An 18156-nucleotide genomic window follows, 5' to 3' on the forward strand; every position below is an offset into this window, starting at 1 on the left:
TAACCAAAAGTAACATCAGGACTTTAGAAGCTTCTATGTCAAATTCTGAGGCTATCCACCAGCAATTAGTACTAGAAAACAAAAGATTACAGGAGGACGTTTATCAGTTGGGAAAGAGACTGAAGGATGCAGAAGGTGGGGTGAAACCATTATCTGTCAGCTGTCAGGAGCCGTTGGATCAGTTTTCAGATAGAGAAGATAACCAAGTAACTGATTTGGGTAGGTCTGAATTCAGGGGGACGTCCTCCACACCTAAGGTATGTATCAACAAGAATAAATCCCAGGAAGATAAGAGGTCTTTAAAAATTGCCCCTATATTTTGTAAGCCGCAGGTAAAAAGTACTAATCCAGAAGAGGCCATCCCATATTCTCAGTCGTCTAAAACAAAGCCTTTTGTTAAGAGATGTTGTACCACTTTAACTAAGATAAAATGTCACTTATGTGGCCTATTTGGCTACATCGCGAGATTCTGTCTATCCAGTTCCAGTCAAAAAGTCGGTAAGCATAATCCATATAGGACCACAAGACATGATTTTGAAGTGTACTCTGCACGCTTCGCCACATGGCCTAGCTGTAGGAAGTATGGACCACCTGGGTCAGGGGTCCCATTCCAAACTCCTGAGAATGCGTCCATACAGGCTGAAAAGGGGCTAACGAAATGGGATGGATCTCTGAAAGAATTTCAACCTTACCAAACAGATGTTATGGGTTGGGTATTATAGAAAACATGCTGATATGTGTGATGTCTAGAGGTCATCTTTAACCTAGCTAATTGTGAGTGTGTGTGTGTGGAGTATGCAATATATGTCGTGTTGTGTGACATTTGTTCTCAGCTGCTGACAGCCCACCCAAATGACCCCCCATCTTTCTCACCAGGGTCTGTGAAAAGGTACAGCGAACTGTATTGACATGCAAATGACCTGAGCCAAGATAATTATCTGTACTAGTGAACTGAAAGATACATGTACTAAAATGGGTTTGTTTTTCAGGAAAATAGTAATGGAGAGGTTCTTTGTGGTGAGGTATTATGATCTGTTGATAAATGGTACTGCTAAAAGGTTTATTACGGATTGCTATTTTTTTTTCAACATTGGTGAATACATTTTTTGGGGGGAATTATTGGTATACCATAAAACAAAAACTCCACATGGTATTAATATGTATTAAGTAATACATATTAATGATAAGTTGAGCTCAACAATCTTTTTTTTTGGTATTTTAAGAAAAAAGTGCACTGTTTATGTAATGTAATGTATATTTGTGTTTCATATGCTAATGTCGTGTTACAAATATATAACCAGTGATTCGTTGTTTCTAGGCGAAAAAAAAAAATGGAATGTTTATTACTAAATTTTATTGGTCTTTTTTCCCTCAGATTCGATAATTGGGTTTCATGGCTTTCAGAACAAAGAATATCACAGCTTCAATAGACAATTTTTTTTTTTTTTCTTCCTGGTTTCAGCACCACGATCTTGTTGATGCCTCTATTTGTCAGCCCATTCGGCTGTGTTTTTGACTACCTAAGTGTTGTATGTTCTGATCCAATTCTAGAAAATCAGTGACTATGCTGACTTGTGTAGATTTGTTTAAGACTGCTTAATCCCCCGCGGTTATTGTAATTAGTTACACACCGAGACAGAACTTTTCATCTAAGCTGATAGTACAGTCTCTGTATGAGGGGCAGTGGCCTGATGAGTTAGCATCACCGCTCAGTAAGACTTTGCCAAAACACGTTGCTTAAACTAATCCAAAGTGGTGGTCGAATGCCTGGATGGGCTGTACTAGTTTGGATTGTGAAAGGTGTTATGCTGTATGATCCTATATACAGAAGTGCAGACTCGGTCTGTATATTTGGTGGCATCAATGGGCTTACTGATTGAGGATTCTATCTTGTTGCATTTGGGGGCTAAATTGCCCACATGGGATCAGAGAAGATGGAAGCTGGAGGCAGGGTGATACTTCCCTCTGTCGGAAGCATGACCATGATGTCCTTTATAGGCCAGGTCAATACATGGTGGTGAGCGAAAAATGTTGGAAAGATATTGCACTCTGTGTTCTGAATGGAGAGGTCATTGCTGGAAAGGAAACACCTGGGTATTATTTGGGACATAGACGAGTTTGTTTCTGTGTCCTAAAGAATACCGATGTAACGTTAGTCATGAAACTAGAGGGTTCCTTGAACCTAACCATAGGTAGAGGTGCATTGTATACCCTGGGCATGGTCTCCGAAATCCAGGCACAGGGATGGAGTTGTGTGGGCATGCTGTATTCTCCTCAGTTAATACCCATAGGTGTCCTTCCTGTCCTAGACTCCTTGCGTGCCTTAACTAGTGGTCTGTGTTCTGCATGACAGGAAGACCAGTGCCCCATAAGGTGTGCAGCCTCTATAAAGAAACAAGTGTATCTGGTGGCAGGTGGTTTTCAATCCGGGTATTCTGACTATTTCCCATCCTTAGGAAAGAGAGGCTTAATAGAGACTGTCTTTGGAGCTGGAGGTGGGGCACTGGGTACCTTAAAACACTATGGAGCTGGAGATACTCAGGATCACATGGGGGGGGGGGGGGTCTTGTGCTACATATCAGGGAAGGGGTTAGGAAAGAAAACTTGCTCTGTCCAGCATCAGTTTGCAAGGACAGACGGGGGGGGGGGGGTTGTAGTATCCAGGTTGTCTAGGAGTCGTAATAGATTGGTGGATGACTCAGTTCCAGGATCATAAAAAATCTTACTTGCACTGTTCTCATCCCTAATGGCAGAGATGGAACATTGTGCAGATATCACGGTGAATCTGGGTACTATCCTATCAGACTCAACTGGGTTACACCCTGGAGTCCATCTTGTTCTGATGGTTTGAGTATGGACAGCCTCAGATGACTGGTACTGATGAGTGCTAGAGGAAGGTAGGGGTTGTGCTATGGGAAAAGGCAACAATGCTGGCACAGGGGGGGTCATGTCTAATGGATGCCGGGGTAGTGTCCCAACTGGTCCTAAACAAAGTTAAAACTATTTGAGACTGGAGATCAGGGTACTGGTGCTAGTATCACATGTCTAATGATGCACTGTTTTCAGCATCAGGTTAAATGGTACTCAGCAGGGTACACTACCTCGGGGAGTCTATGGTACACCTCCTCTGGCCCGTGGCACAGATATAGCAGGAACACCGGGTTGTACCCCGATCACCCCTGAAGAAAGGTTTGATAGCAAACCTGACATTCCCTTACACCAACAGAAACTTCCTCTGGGATTTGGGGCTTGACTGATGGATTTCGGACAACAGGATGAAATATTAAATGTACTAAGAGATGCTGAAAAACAAGCCATCATACGACTCACCCATGATCAAAATAGATTGATCCAAATATCCCACGCTTTAGACACAGATGATAAGATTTCCTGGTAGGAAAGTTTATTTGGGTACAGTCCTAACGCTAGCTTTCCTAAACATTTTGCTCCACCCTGTTGTTGTCCTAATCTGTGCAGCCTTATTGCTTTTCCTGATGCAGGTAATAATGTGAATTACTATCAGGAGAATGAACGCCAAAGCTATGAGAACGTGCACCTCAACGAGGTATCTTCTCTCAAGGAACAGAAAGGCCACTAACTCTCTGAGGAAGCCAGATCCAATCCAGATCAGTACAAAGAAGTTGCGCATTTAAGAGAAGACCCTAGAACTATACTTTTCTAGGGATAAGCCTCTTCAATTTTTAGTAATAAAGTGCAGTCAGGTTTACCTAAATTCTAAAAGTTTTAATCATTTTTTATTTTTTTTTCTCCCTTTTGTTGTTAGTATCTGTGTACCTGACCTACAAAAATTCTGTTAATGGGAGGAGTTTTTTTTTTTTAGAAAAACATTTGTTTTTGTTTTTTATTTTTTTATTATTTTTTTTTTCCAACCGATGTATTCGTTTTTTTTTTTTTTAATACAGATTCAAGGCTCTTTAACAGTCTTGGTTGGAGCAGCGTTCAATCTGTAGTTTTTTTTTGTTGTTTTTTTTTTTTCATTATTATTTCCACTATTTTTCCTGTTCATTTTCATTACTCACCTCTCTTCCGTTCCTTTTCCTTCTTTAATATTAAGTTTTTCCTTTGGTTTCTATCTTCTCAAGATAATGTAACTAAGACATCAGTCATATCATTTTTTGTTGAAAAAAGACTTTGCCTGCCCGCAAGTACCATATTAACTAAAGTATCCCTGGACATCCAGTTTTTATGTCTTAGTGTAATTCTACCTCCCCTCGTCTACCAACTGCTTTAATCTGAGTCCCGTGAGCAGGTGTGGTGAACCCAGGGACCTGGCAATAACAGGCAGTGTTGACTATCCCTACCATCAAGGGCCATGGATGATACTGGCTGTTGCTCAGACTCTGTCCCCTGTGGGGATCCCACTCTACTCGTCCACATTACACCCTTTATGAGTATTTAGTCTTAATGGCCAACACTCTGCTCGTGTCCGGCATTCCTCCAATATCTGTACACTAACGTTCTCCTCTCTATTTTTGTATTCATGCACGACTGTCTGGAGGCCGGCCCGACCCCCACCTGAAGAAGCAATGACAACAAAGTTATTTCTTGAGATAAATGTGTCACGAATAAGACTTTCCTGAAATTTCCTTCACCGTGCTGAAAAATGCTGTCTCGATCCAATCGGTGCAACCCTTACAAGGTCTTACCAAGTTACCGGACTAAATATGCCAGGATCCCGCCATCAATGTTGGAGTTCCGCTCTTCCAAGGCAGAGGGGCGATGAAACATTGCAGTACAGACACTCATGGTTTGGATGTGAAGTCTCAAAGGCACCAGGATTTCTTTGCTGTCTTAAGCCTACCTTGAGGAGTTCCGGCGTGTTCAAGAAAGGAAGAGGAGGCCGCAGTGGTGGTGGGGAAGGGTCGGGGCTTCTGGGCTGTTGTGGGTGGGTGCAAGATCATTGAAGGAGGACATAAGTTCAAGAATGAACTTCAGGGGGAAATGTGATGGAGATATTGAATTCCATATTTATATCAATGAGATTCAAGCGGACCATTGCAAGGACTCCAATTAAACTGCCTTGCCCCATAGTACCACAGAACCTTGGTTGGTGGAATGGGTTGTTGCCACAGTGCAGGGATACATGCCCTTGCCGCATTGAGGAGTTGCATTGTCAGGGTTTTTTGTATTTTCAGGTGGGTCTCGGGGTCAGGTGTAAAAGACATGCAGCCGGATTGTCTCTTAGTTCAATTGAGGTCAAACTACGGATAGTCGATGTCACCTCCTCCCAGAAAGGTTTCAAAACAGGGCATGCCCAGAAGATGTGTACCATGCTCCCAACCTCTGTGTTGCATCTCCAACATCTATCGGATAACGTAGGGTTCATTTTTAGGAGCAAATATGGGACTCTATACCATCGGGTCATAATTATATATCCCGATTCCTGATAGTGGCTCGCAATCGAGGATTTGTGTGCTAGGAGCAGGATTTTTTCCGTTTGTTGTGGAGAGAACTGAATTCCCAGGTCCCTTCCCCATTTATGTATAAATGCCGGGGTCGGTTCTTTCATCTGGTAGGTAAGAAGGCTGTATAAGAACGAGAGTGTATGTCGCGTTTGTTCCCCGGATTTGCAAAGTGATTCCAGAGGGGTGAGGTGACGTGGGGCATATGGCGTTTTCTGAAGGGTCTTCAGAAAATGTCTGAGTTGTAGGGTGCTAAGGTTGTCTAGTGGAGGTTCTGTAAGTTCAGAGATAGTGGAGGCAGAGGGAAGCTCTCCTTGCGGCCAAACATCTCCCAGAGAGTGTCTCCCATGGGCGGTCAATTGTCTTAGTCTACGACTGGTTAAACCGGGGATGAAATCAGGATTTCCTATGACAGGAGTCATGGGAGAAGGTAGTGGTGATAGGTCTGTGCTGCGGAATATTCTTTTCGCTATTGTGAGAGTGGCCCTTATCAGAGGGTGAGCTTTCAAAGCTTCCGGTGCCGGTGACGAAAGCCACGGGAACGAAAGCAGAGGGATGGCGGCGTCTTCAACTTCCATTCTTACCCATTGTTTTGAGTCTTTATTACAGTGCCAATCCACGATCCTAGCAAGGTGTACTACCTTGTAGTATCGAAGAATGTCGGGAAGGCCAATGCCTCCCTTCTCTTTTGGTCTGGTAAGAGTTTGTATTTTCGTCCTGGGTGACTTGTGGGCCCAGATGAAGTCCCGTATGATCGTCTGCATTTGCTTAAAGAAGGTCGGTGGTACCCAAATCGGCAGCGTTTGGAGTACATATAAAACCCATGGTAGAGCTGTCATTTTCAGGGCGTTGCACCGTCCAAACCAGGTCAAAGTTAGATTATGCCAAGCCCGAAGGTCTATCTTAAGTCTTTGTAATAGGGGTAGATAATTGTGAGAATACAAATGTGCCAAGTCCGGTGTGATGTCTATTCCCAGGTAGCGTATGGATTTATCTGCCTACTGGAACGGAAAGGACTTACACATGATCTGTGCCTCAGAAACTGGTACTGTAATATTTAGCACTGCGGACTTGGCACAGTTGACCTTGAAATTTGACACTTCGCCGTATGACCGCAGAGCAGCCAATATGTTGGGGAGCGAGACCTGCGGATTGGATACAAAAAGGTCGTCGGTGAAAGTGACCCAAGTTGGTGACCCGAGGGCTTCACAATCCGTGTGCTATTGGGATCTCCTCTGACACTACACAGGAACGGCTCGAGGGTCAGAATAAAAATGAGCGGAGACAGGGGGCACCCCTGTCTCGTTCCATTTGTGATGGTGAAGAAATCCGAGCGCCACTCATTGACCGGCACTGCCGCCGAGGGGGCAGAGTACAGAGACGATGCCCAATTAAGCATATTGGGTCCTAAACCAATGTGTTCCAGGGTGGCCCGCATAAAATGCCAGGCCACCCTGTCAAAAGCCTTCTCTGCGTCCGTTGAGAGCAACAGAAAAGGCTTTTTAATACAGCGAGCCTCATGCATGCGGTTTATGACCCTAATGGTATTGTCTCTCGTCTCCCGCAACAGCACAAACCCCGCCTGGTCAAAGTGAATTAGTTGAGAGATATGCGGTAAAAGTCTGTTCGAGAGTATTTTGGAAAACAACTTTAAGTCTACGTTTAGTAGCGCTATCGGGCGGTAATTTCCACAGTGAGATGGGTCTTTCCCTTCTTTTGGTATTAGGGAGATAAATGCCCTTAACGAGTCTGCCAAGCAGGGACTACCCCGCTTTAACGTGTTATACGCTGTCAAGAAAGGAGATGTCAGATATGTCGCGAAGGTCTGGTAATAGGTCAGGGTGAAGCCATCTGGCCTCGGAGCCTTCCTTGGTTTTGTTTGAGCAAGGGCTGACTGGAGTTCCTCAGACGTGATCTCGGACTCCAGTGAGTCTCCAATATCGTCTGGTAGTGTAGGCATACCTGAGGCCCTGATGTATTCATCTGCTGACGAAGCCCTTGCTGCTAGGGACTCCGTGGTTTCCCCCTATGTATGTTATACAATTGCTGAGAGTATACGGCGAATTCATTCGCTATGTCTTTGGAGGAATGTACTTTGGTCCCCTGTATGGTAACTATAGAGGGGATATAGGTGCGCTGTCTCGGTCCACGTAGCGCTCTGGCCAACATCGAACCCGGCTTGTTCGAGAATTCAAACAAGGTCCTTCTCGCCCAGGCCAGACTCTGCGCCGTTTTTTGATACAATAGGTCTTTCAGTTCCCCTCTGGCCTTTAATAAGGCCTTGAGGTGTGTTTCGGCCTCTTATGTAGCATTTCAAGAGAGCGCACCTGGGAAATCAGCAGGTCGATCTGTTTGGTTTTTTCTCTTTTCCTTGCAGTCCCAAACCCGATCAACTTCCCCCGCACCACACACTTATGGGCCTCCCATACCGTCATTGGGGACAACGACTGATCTATATTTTCTGCAAAATAATTGGTGAGGGTTCTTCCTATCTCACTGCGGACTTCGGGGATTTGTAACAACGATTCCCAGGTGTTAATTGAATCAAAGAGTATTGGCAGACCTTAAGGCATCAATTCTTCAGAGGGCTATTAACATGCTTCCAGTACACTGGTGGGAATCAGGAAAGGTCCCCAGGTGTTAATTGAATCAACTCACCAGGGGGCCATTAACATGCTACTGTCGGGACTGTTTGGGCTGGGAGATCAAAGGAGATTGTTCATTAATTCATAGACTGTGAGGCACCGGAGGTTTTAATGTTCCAGCAAAATCTTACCATGAACTTCTGGACAGCTTCAGATGTGACCAATCAGAATTGAAGGCAACTGTAAACCAATGAGCTACCAGGCTTCAAATGTAGCCAACCAGACTTTGAGGCAACTCTGAAACCAAAGGATGTGGGGCATCTGTTGATTGGTGGAGAATGCATATAAAAGAGGGAGAGCTAAAAGTTCAGCCTCTCTCTGTGTACCCAGACCATCAAGGGGATATGCTGTCTGAGTAATGTATACTGGTATCTCTGTTTCTGTTTCTTTCTAACCTTTTTTTATCCTAGGAATTGCCTTAGAATATTGTATAGCCTGTGTATGTCCATTGTAACCATTTCTGAGTTCGGCCTAGATTAACTTTGCAGCCTAGAGCAACACTGTACTTATGATATCACTGGAGATATATGATAAATTCTAATTATTCTAACTTTCTTTTCTGTGTAAATAAATGTAATTGTTTATCTTTTTTCCCTGTTATCGCTCGTTTTTATTCTTATATAGACAAAGGTTTAATCACATATATTTGTATCGTTAATCGTTTAAGTGAGGTATAAATATTTCCGAAACAGTGCCAACCCCTGGAATCACAACAGGAGACATAAGCTTTCTACACTCTATAATCTATGTTTCTGGAACCCAGCTTCCCTGAATCAATCAAGGTAAATACCACTGGACCTGACAGCCCACGCTTCTTTAGAATGTTGGATTCAACAGCCAAACCGCTAAATTTAGCGTTTGTAAGGTAGGATGGAATACCGGACCTTGCGAGAGAAGGTCTGGACGTGGTGGTAGGGTCTATAAGTCCCCTACCACCATCCTTATGATCTCTGCATACCAAGATTTTCTGGGCCACAAGAATCACCGATCTCCCTTCCTGATTGATCCTGCAAAGCAGTCGTGGAAGCCGCAGAATAGGAGTTAATGCATAAATCAGTGAGAACCGATTCCACGGGAACACCAAGGCATCTGTTCCACACGCTAGCGGAACCCTTGTTCTTGACACAAAGTTGTCGATTTTCTTGTTAAACCTGGATGCAAACAGATCTACGTCTGGGATCCCCCATCTTCGGCATATTGCCAGGAAGATATCGGAGTGAAGGGAACATTCTTCCAGGAACAACTGCTGGCGACTCAAGTAGTCCGCCTGCCAATTTTCTATTCCCGGAATGAAAACTGCCAATAGGCAAGGTACATTGTTTTCTGCCCAAGTTAAGATATAATTCACCTCTCTCTCTAGGCTGCACGACTTGTCGTGCCCCCTTGGTGATTGATATAGGCCACTGCTGTGGTATTGTCGGATTGGATCCTGACAGGACAATTCCGTAACCTGAACATACAGGCCCTCAGGGCCAAGCGTGCTGCCCGGATCTCTAGAATGTTGATGGGCAAGGTCATTTTTGATCTAGACTATTTCCTTTGGACAGTCGCTTCTTCCCAAACTGTTCCCCAACTCAAAAGGCTGGCATCTGCTGTTACCATCTTCCAGGTAGCTGGTAGGAAAGATTTTCCCTTCTGCAAATTCTTGGTTATCAACCACCAACTGAGGCTCCGGAGCACCCTGGAGACAGACACATTGGGAAATCTAAAGCTTGGAACTACTTGTTCCAAGCCGATAAAATACTGTTTTGCAGCAGTCTCAAATGAGAATGAGCATAAGGAACGGCCTCAAATGAAGCCACCATCTTTCCCAACAACCTCATGCAAAGTCGAATAGAAGGATTCTTCTTTGCTTTGACCATCTGAATCAGTTTTATGGCACTGATCTTCGCCTGGGGCAAGAATACCTTTTTCTGGGCTGTATCAATAATCAGACCCAAGTATTCCAATCTCCTTGATAGTTTTTTAAGGGAGGATTTCTCTAGGTTGAGAATCCAACCTCGGTATTCCAGGTAGTTGACTGTATATCATACTTTGGTCTAAGTAGGCTACCGACTGGTCTATCAAGAGCAGATAGTCAAGGTAAGCTATTGTAGTTATACCTTGGGGCCTTAATCCGGCTAGACTGAAAGGCAGAGCTACAAACTGAAAAAGCAGATTTTCTACCTCGAAACTTAGATATTTCTGGTGAGCGGGAAATATAAGTACATGGAGGTATGCATCCCTGATGTCTATTGACGCCAGAAGTTCTCCATCTTGTAGGACGGAGACCACTGATCGGATTGACTCCAGGCGGAAAGAGCAGATATTCAGAAACTGGTTTAGATCTTTGAGATCTAGAATGGGTCTGAAATACTCATTTGGTTTTGCTACCGTAAAAAGGTTTAAATAAAACCCCAATCCCTGCTCTTGCATGGGAACCACCAAGATCAATCTTTTGAGACAAAAGATGGCCCAATGCTTGAAAGAGACTTCTTTTCCTCTGGAGTCTGAGAAAACGAGGAGACAGGGACTTTCGGAACTCAAGTTTGTACCCTAGAGTTATTGAGGAAGTCACCCATCTGCAGCCTACGGCTCCTGGCATTTCTAGGCGGTCTCCCATCCAGGTACTGACCAGGCCCTACCCTGCTTAGCCTCTGAGGTCAGACGAGATCGGGCGCTTTCAGGATGTGGCCGTAGGCTCCGACACTCTTCCTGCCAGACCCTTGAGAACTGCGGAAGTCTTCCCCCCACTCAAGCGAGAGGGGGTTCCCTCTCATAAGGAGGCTTCAGTTTCCTTCTTGAACTTGACGGCAGAGGCTGTCGTGACTGCCTGGAAGCGGATGCTCCTGGTACTGGAGAAGGAGCTTGTTTAAATGAAATATGTTTACTCCTTTTCCAAATTACAAAAAGGATACTTTTTGCACAAAAAATGTTTTCAATGTACTTATCCAAATCATCCCTAAACAGCCGTTTACAGTGAAAAGGAAAACTAGCCAGGAGCTTTGCATGACGCTTCGGCTGACCAATTTTTCAACCAGAAGATTCTATACCAATGCACCAGTCAAGCGTAAGGCACGAGGCTTGAAGAATAGAATCTCTCATGGCGTCTATTGATAAACATAATGCTGCTGGTAACTCGGCTAAATCCTGGGCCTGCTGATCAGGAATAACCTTGAGCACCTGTTCAGACTGGTCTCTCAAGGACTGCCATACACCAATTGCTGCTAGCGCAGGTTGAGACATTAAAAAACAAAACAAAAAAAAACACACTTTTTCTGAATAGGAATTTCAAACTTTTTATCCGTTGGATCCCTAAGCATTTGAGCATTGTCGGACAGGTCAAACGTTCATTCACAGAGTATATAGCAGCGACCGCACGTCCGCAGGACGTGGAAACCTTGCAAAAAGACCTGAACAAATTAATGGGGTGGGCGACTACATGGCAAATGAGGTTCAATGTAGAAAAATGTAAAATAATGCATTTGGGTGGCAAAAATATGAATGCAATCTATACACTGGGGGGAGAACCTCTGGGGGAATCTAGGATGGAAAAGGACCTGGGGGTCCTAGTGGATGATAGGCTCAGCAATGGCAGGCAATGCCAAGCTGCTGCTAACAAAGCAAACAGAATATTGGCATGCATTAAAAGGGGGATCAACTCCAGAGATAAAACGATAATTCTCCCGCTCTACAAGACTCTGGTCCGGCCGCACCTAGAGTATGCGGTCCAGTTCTGGGCACCAGTCCTCAGGAAGGATGTACTGGAAATGGAGCGAGTACAAAGAAGGGCAACAAAGCTAATAAAGGGTCTGGAGGATCTTAGTTATGAGGAAAGGTTGCGAGCACTGAACTTATTCTCTCTGGAGAAGAGACGCTTGAGAGGGGATATGATTTCAATTTACAAATACCGGACTGGTGACCCCTCAATAGGGATAAAACTTTTTTGCAGAAGAGAGTTTACCAAGACTCGTGGCCACTCATTAAAATTAGAAGAAAAGAGGTTTAATCTTAAACTACGTAGAGGGTTCTTTACTGTAAGAGCGGCAAGGATGTGGAATTCCCTTCCACAGGCGGTGGTCTCAGCGGGGAGCATTGATAGCTTCAAGAAACTATTAGATAAGCACCTGAATGACCACAACATACAGGGATATACAATGCAATACTGACACATAATCACACACATAGGTTGGACTTGATGGACTTGTGTCTTTTTTCAACCTCACCTACTATGTAACTATGTAACTATATGACAATTGCTGGTATCTCCCACTTTAGTGAATTTTTCCTCCATAGGAAAAAGTGTTAAAACTTTATAGGAGGAAAAAAATGTTTATCTGGGTGATTCCACTCAGAATATATAAGCCATTCCAGCAATGAATGCACAGGAAAGGCATGCGCAGCTTAAAGGAGGCTTTAGGGAACCCAAACAAGAAAGTGGGCATATCAACCGACTCAATGAAGAGTAGCAAAAAATGTGGAGCGGACAAATTCAGTGAGAATTGCACCATCAATCTTTCAGATTATGAAGCTGATCCCCCCCCCCCCCGCATTTGACCCCTCAGAAGAGTAGTCATCAGCCTTCTCACGGTCCCTCGAGGGAAATTGCATTTTATCCCATTCTGGGATGCGATTAAAGCTGCTAGCCAACCCCATCACGGCTTGAGGAAAACCCTCTTCAGTAAAATAGACAGGGGCTGCAGTGTTGACAACAATTGCAATATTTGATAGCCCTGATCGCTTACTCTGACCGGCCACCCCAGAACTCTCAGGGGAAAATGTGTTTAGAGTGTTTAGAGCTTGTAGGAGTCCATTTAAAGCCATTTTTGGGGTGTTTTTACCCCCCTTCTGACCATAGCCTGATGCACAAATGCAAAGGGACTACCAGAGGAAAATCGCATCCACTGCTTGAGCAAATAGTCCAGCAAATGTTAACTGCTATTTAACGCTCAGCCTGATGCTTTTTAGTAAATGTGCCAACCACGCCCACTCCATGTTCCCCCCTCCTTTTTTCAAAAAATAATGTTTTCCCGCGCAAGTGTGGGCCTCCATTTCGCGGGGATCGGCGTGTGTGTGGGGAGATAGCGGTGAGGAGGAGGGCAGTGACAAACCGCCATACAGAGGCGGTGGAGAACGGAGCGGCATCCGCCGATCGTTCTGCTACTCCCTCTACTCAGAAAGAGGGGGAGAGCTTTTGTCCGGGTGGGAGGTGTTTTTTTTTTTTTTTTTAGAGAAAAATCCCCCCCCCCCACCCCCACATCTTACCGGAATCCTGTGACTGCTAGCCGGACACAGCATGATCTGAGAAAGCATGACACGGTACATGCTCTATACAGCCCCCAGTGGTGACTTTTAGGCATGACAACATTTACTTTTTAAAGGAGACAATTCATAAGAAACTTTAAAATTCTTTAGAAGTCTCCATTTACTTTTCTCGCCGCAGGGAATTCTATGGTAAAACCAACAGACCCAATCTTCACCTCTCACGTTTAAAAAACCTGCAGGAACTGGGGCCCCCTTTTAATCGGGGGATCCCACTCCTGGACCTGTTTAGAGCACCCCGCCAGAAAAAAACTTATGGCCGAAAGAAACGAAAGCACTGGATCCCGGGGTCCAGTTCTCTAAAAAGAGAAGCGTTACGGGCTAAACCTCGTTTCTTCCGCCACAAGGCCCGGGTACAATTCAATTCGGCCTAAAAAGACACTTTGAATGGATCCGGCTGCATAGCTAACCCCAGCAAGGATTGCTCCACTGGAGCGCAGCACAGCACATCTTTACTCGTGACCTTAGACACTGGCGAAAAAACTGAGGTACTCCCAGTAGTGGGAGGGGTTATATAGAGAGTGAACATCCTGTCTTAGGGTGTGCCAGTGTCCATCACCTGAAGGTGGCATATAACCCACATGTAATTACTATGTCTCTGTGTCCCGTGATGTACGATAAAGAAATCCAAGGTTGCACCTTCGGGTGTTCTACGGACACAAATTATGCAATTCATTTCTTGACTACCCATCACATTTTTGGAGGCCCTGAAGAAAATGGACACAGTAACTGGTGTGGTAGTGATCAGGGACACAGCAACTGGTGTGGTGGTGATAAGGGACACAGCAACTGGTGTGGTGGTGATAAGGGACACAGCAACTGGTGTGGTGGTGATAAGGGACACAGCAACTGGTGTGGTGGTGATCAGGGACACTGTAAAGTGCCTTGAAAAAGTATTCATACCCCTTCAAATATTCCACATTTTGTCATGTTGCAACTAAAAACGTAAATGTATTTTATTGGGATTTTATGTGATAGACCAAACACAAAGTGGCATATAATTGTGAAGTGGAAGGAAAATAATTGGTTTTCCAAATTTTTTTACAAATAAAAATCTGAAAATTGTGACCTGCATTTGTATTCTGCCCCCTTCGTCAATACTTTGTAGAACCACCTTTCGCTACAATTACAGCTGAAAGTCTTTTTCGGTATGTCTCTAACAGCCTTGCACATCTAGAGATAGATAATAGCTCAAGCTCGGTTAGATTGGATGGAGAGAGTCTATGAACAGCAATTTTCAAGTCTTGCCAGATTCTTAATTAGATTTAGGTCTGGACTTTGACAGGGCCATTCTAGCACATGAATATACTTTAATCTAAAGCATTTCATTGTAGTTCTGGCTGTATGTTTAGGGTTGTTCTCCTGCTTGAAGGGGAACCTCCACCTCAGTCTCAAGTCTTTTAAAAAAACTTTAATGGGTTTTTTTCTAAAGATTGCCCTGTATTTCTCATCAACTCTGACCAGCTTCCCTGTCCCTGCTGAAGAAAAGCATCCCCACAACATGATACTGCCACCACCATGTTTCATGGTGGGGATGGTGTGTTCAGGGTGATGTGTAGTTAGTTTTCCACCACACATAGCATTTTGCTTTTAGGCCAAAAAGTTTTGGTCTCATCTTACCAGAACACCTTCTTCCACTTTTGCTGTGTCCCTCACAAACTGAAAACGGGACTTCTTATGGCTTTCTTTCAACAATGGCTTTCTTTATGCCACTCTTCCATAAAGGCAAGATTTGTGGAGTGCCCGACTAATAGGTGTCCTTGCCCAGCTTGTCAGTTTAAGTAGACGGCCATGTCTTGGTAGGTTTGCAGTTGTGCCATACATCATTTTCGGATGATGGATTGAACAGTGCTCTGTGAGATGTTCAAAGCTTGGGATATTTTTTTATAAACTAACCCTGCTTTAAACCTCTCCACAACTTTATTTCTGACCTGTCCGGTGTGTTTCTTTGGCCTTCATGATGCCGTTTGTTCACCAAGGTTCTCTAACAAACCTGAGAGCTTCACAGAACAGCTGTATTTATACTGAGATTTATTTACACATAGGTGGAATCGATTTGCTAATTAGGTGACTTCTAAAGGTAATTGGTTCCACTAGATTTTAGTTAGGGGTATCAGTGTAAAGGGGGCTGAATACAAATGCACGCCACACTTTTCAGATATTTATATATTAAAAAAAAGTGTAAACCATTTATTATTTTCCTTCGACTTCACAATTATGTGGCACTTTCTGTTGGTCTAGCATATAAAATCCCAATAAAATACATTTAGTTGTAACATGACAAAATGTGGAGAATGAATGGGTATGAATACTTTTTCAAGGCACTGTAACTGATGTAATGGTGATCAGGGACAATATGACTGGCGGTGATTAGGAACAATATGACTGGTGTGGCAATAACTCGGGACACTGTCTGGTGCGGTGGTGATCAGGGATACTGATAGCATTAATCTGGTGACTCTATACTGCTGATGCGGTGATCAGAGATACTGGCAAACCGTGATATCAAAGCAGCCAGCTATTGTACATGATCACTGCCACAGCAGTACAATGTCACTATAGTGACACTGCACTTGCTCTAGTGACAGTATATATATATATACACACACACACACACACATATACATTTAGAAACAATGGTGAGGTTAATTATTTGATCCCCTGCACATTTTGCAAGTTTGACCACTTACAAAAAAATGAAGGGTCTAGAATTTTTATCATATGTGTATTATAAATGATCGAGACAGAGATAACCCCATAGGAGAAGCGCTCTCGGGGGGGTTACCTTGCGGGCGCGCTCCAGAGTCCAGAATTTGTGTCCATAGACACGAATATCAGACTAGGCCCCGCCCCCCGACGCTTTGATTGACAGAATCGGGAGCCAATGGCTACGCTGCTATCAATCTATCCAATCAGAAGCCGGGACCCTGTGCAGAGAGGGAGAGCGCGTCTACGCCGAGGGGGAGAAGGAGCTCAGGTAAGTAAAGGGGGGGGGGGCTGCCAGAAGTTTTTTCACTTTACTGCAAAGGATGCATTAAGGTGAAAAAACACAACCCCTTTAATACTTGGTAGAGAAACCCTTGTTGGAAAGCACAGAGGTAAAAGGTTTCTTGTAGTTGGTGACCGGGTTTCCACACTACTCAGGAAGGAGTTTGGTCCACTCTTCTTTACAGATCTTCTCTAAATTCTTAAGGTTTCTAGATGGCCTCTTGGCAACTCAAAGTTTCAGCTCCCTCCATACATTTTCTATAGTCATGCTGAAAGACCCATCCATGACCCACACTCAGTGTTCTGGCTGAGGGAAGAGCAAAGATTTTACAATTCATTACCCTGTCTGTTGGCCCCTCAATGCGTCACAATCGGCCTGTACCTTTAGCAGAGAAACAGCACCAAAGTATCATGTTTCCACCTCCGTGCTTGACTGTAGGGATGGTGTTCTCAGGGTCATAGTCAGCATTTTTCTTCCTCCAAATATGGCGAGTGAAGTTAATGCCAAAGAGTCTCATCTGACCACAGTACTTTCTCCCAATTCTTCACTGAATCATTTAGATGTTCATTGGCATGACTGTACATGTGCCTTCTAGAGGAGGGGGACTCGCTATGTTTGGAGGAAGAAAAATGCTGACTATGACCCCAGAAATACCATCCCTACAGTCAAGCATGGAGGTGGAAACATTATGCTTTGGGGCTGTTTCTCTGCTAAAGGTACAGACCGACTTTGCCGCATTGAGGGGCCAATGAATGGGGCAATGTATTGTAAAATCTTGGCTAAGAATCTTCTTCCGTCAGCCAGAACACTTAAGATGGGTAATGGATGGGTCTTTCAGCATGACAATGAACCAAAATATACCGCCAAGGCAACAAAGGAGTGGCTCAAGAAGAAGCTCCAGACCTTAATCCTATAGAAAATTTATAGAGGGAGCTGAAACTTCGAGTTGCCAAGTGACAGCCAAGAAACCTTAAGGATTTAGAGAAGAGCTGTAAAAAGAGTGGACCAAAATCCCTCCTGAGATGTGTGCTGGTCACTGGTCACCAACTACAAGAAACATCTTACCTCTGTGCTTGCCAACAAGGGTTTCTCCACCAAGTACCAACTCATGATTTGCTTGGGGAACAAATCATTTTATTCACTGAACTGCAACACTTTTTTATAACACACAATTTATAACATTTGTACTGTGTTTTTTTCTGGATTTTTGGTTGATAATCTGTCTCTATCATTTAAAATACACTTATGATAAAAATTATAGACCCTTCATTTCTTTGTAAGTGGGTAAACTTACAAAATCTGCAGGGGATCAAATAATTATTTTCTCCATATATATATTTATTGTTTGGTCACATCAATTACTTGGAACCAGGACCGCTCACAGCGGCCCAGTACCATGATCTGTAATCAGCTGTGTCTGGTAGATATAGTCAGTTACAGATCATGACACTGCACACCCCAGGGGTGCAGTTCTGGGAGGACATATGGGATAATCCTACATTGGCCGAGTGGGAAGTAGTTAAACAGAAAAATAAGTAATAATAATCCACTCCATTTTTCCAAAGCCATGGAGGATCTTTTTAACTTTGCTTGGACAATTCTTGACCTATTTAACCACTTAAAGACCAGAATGACAATTACTCGGTCACACAACCCTATAAAGTCAAATTAATTTTTATATCATTTTTTAAGACACATAGAGCTTGCCTTTGGTGGTAATCACTTGATAAGAGAACACCAAGCTTCAAAAAGTCTACCTCGCACGCCCCCCCTCTCCAATCAAGTTAGTTCTCCCACG

General features: G+C 43.9%; 1 protein-coding gene and 1 pseudogene across 1 annotated transcript in view; both read right to left on the reverse strand.

Annotated features, from left to right (window-relative positions):
• SMCHD1 (structural maintenance of chromosomes flexible hinge domain containing 1) overlaps positions 1 to 18156 on the reverse strand; it is a 622004-nt gene that overhangs the window by 353667 nt on the left and 250181 nt on the right. The gene's annotated exons all lie outside the window — the stretch shown is intronic.
• LOC141146368 (5S ribosomal RNA) lies at positions 10634 to 10749 on the reverse strand (annotated as a pseudogene).

The sequence above is a fragment of the Aquarana catesbeiana genome, linkage group LG05 (genome assembly GCF_042186555.1).
Source record: "Aquarana catesbeiana isolate 2022-GZ linkage group LG05, ASM4218655v1, whole genome shotgun sequence".
Lineage (NCBI taxonomy): Eukaryota > Metazoa > Chordata > Amphibia > Anura > Ranidae > Aquarana > Aquarana catesbeiana.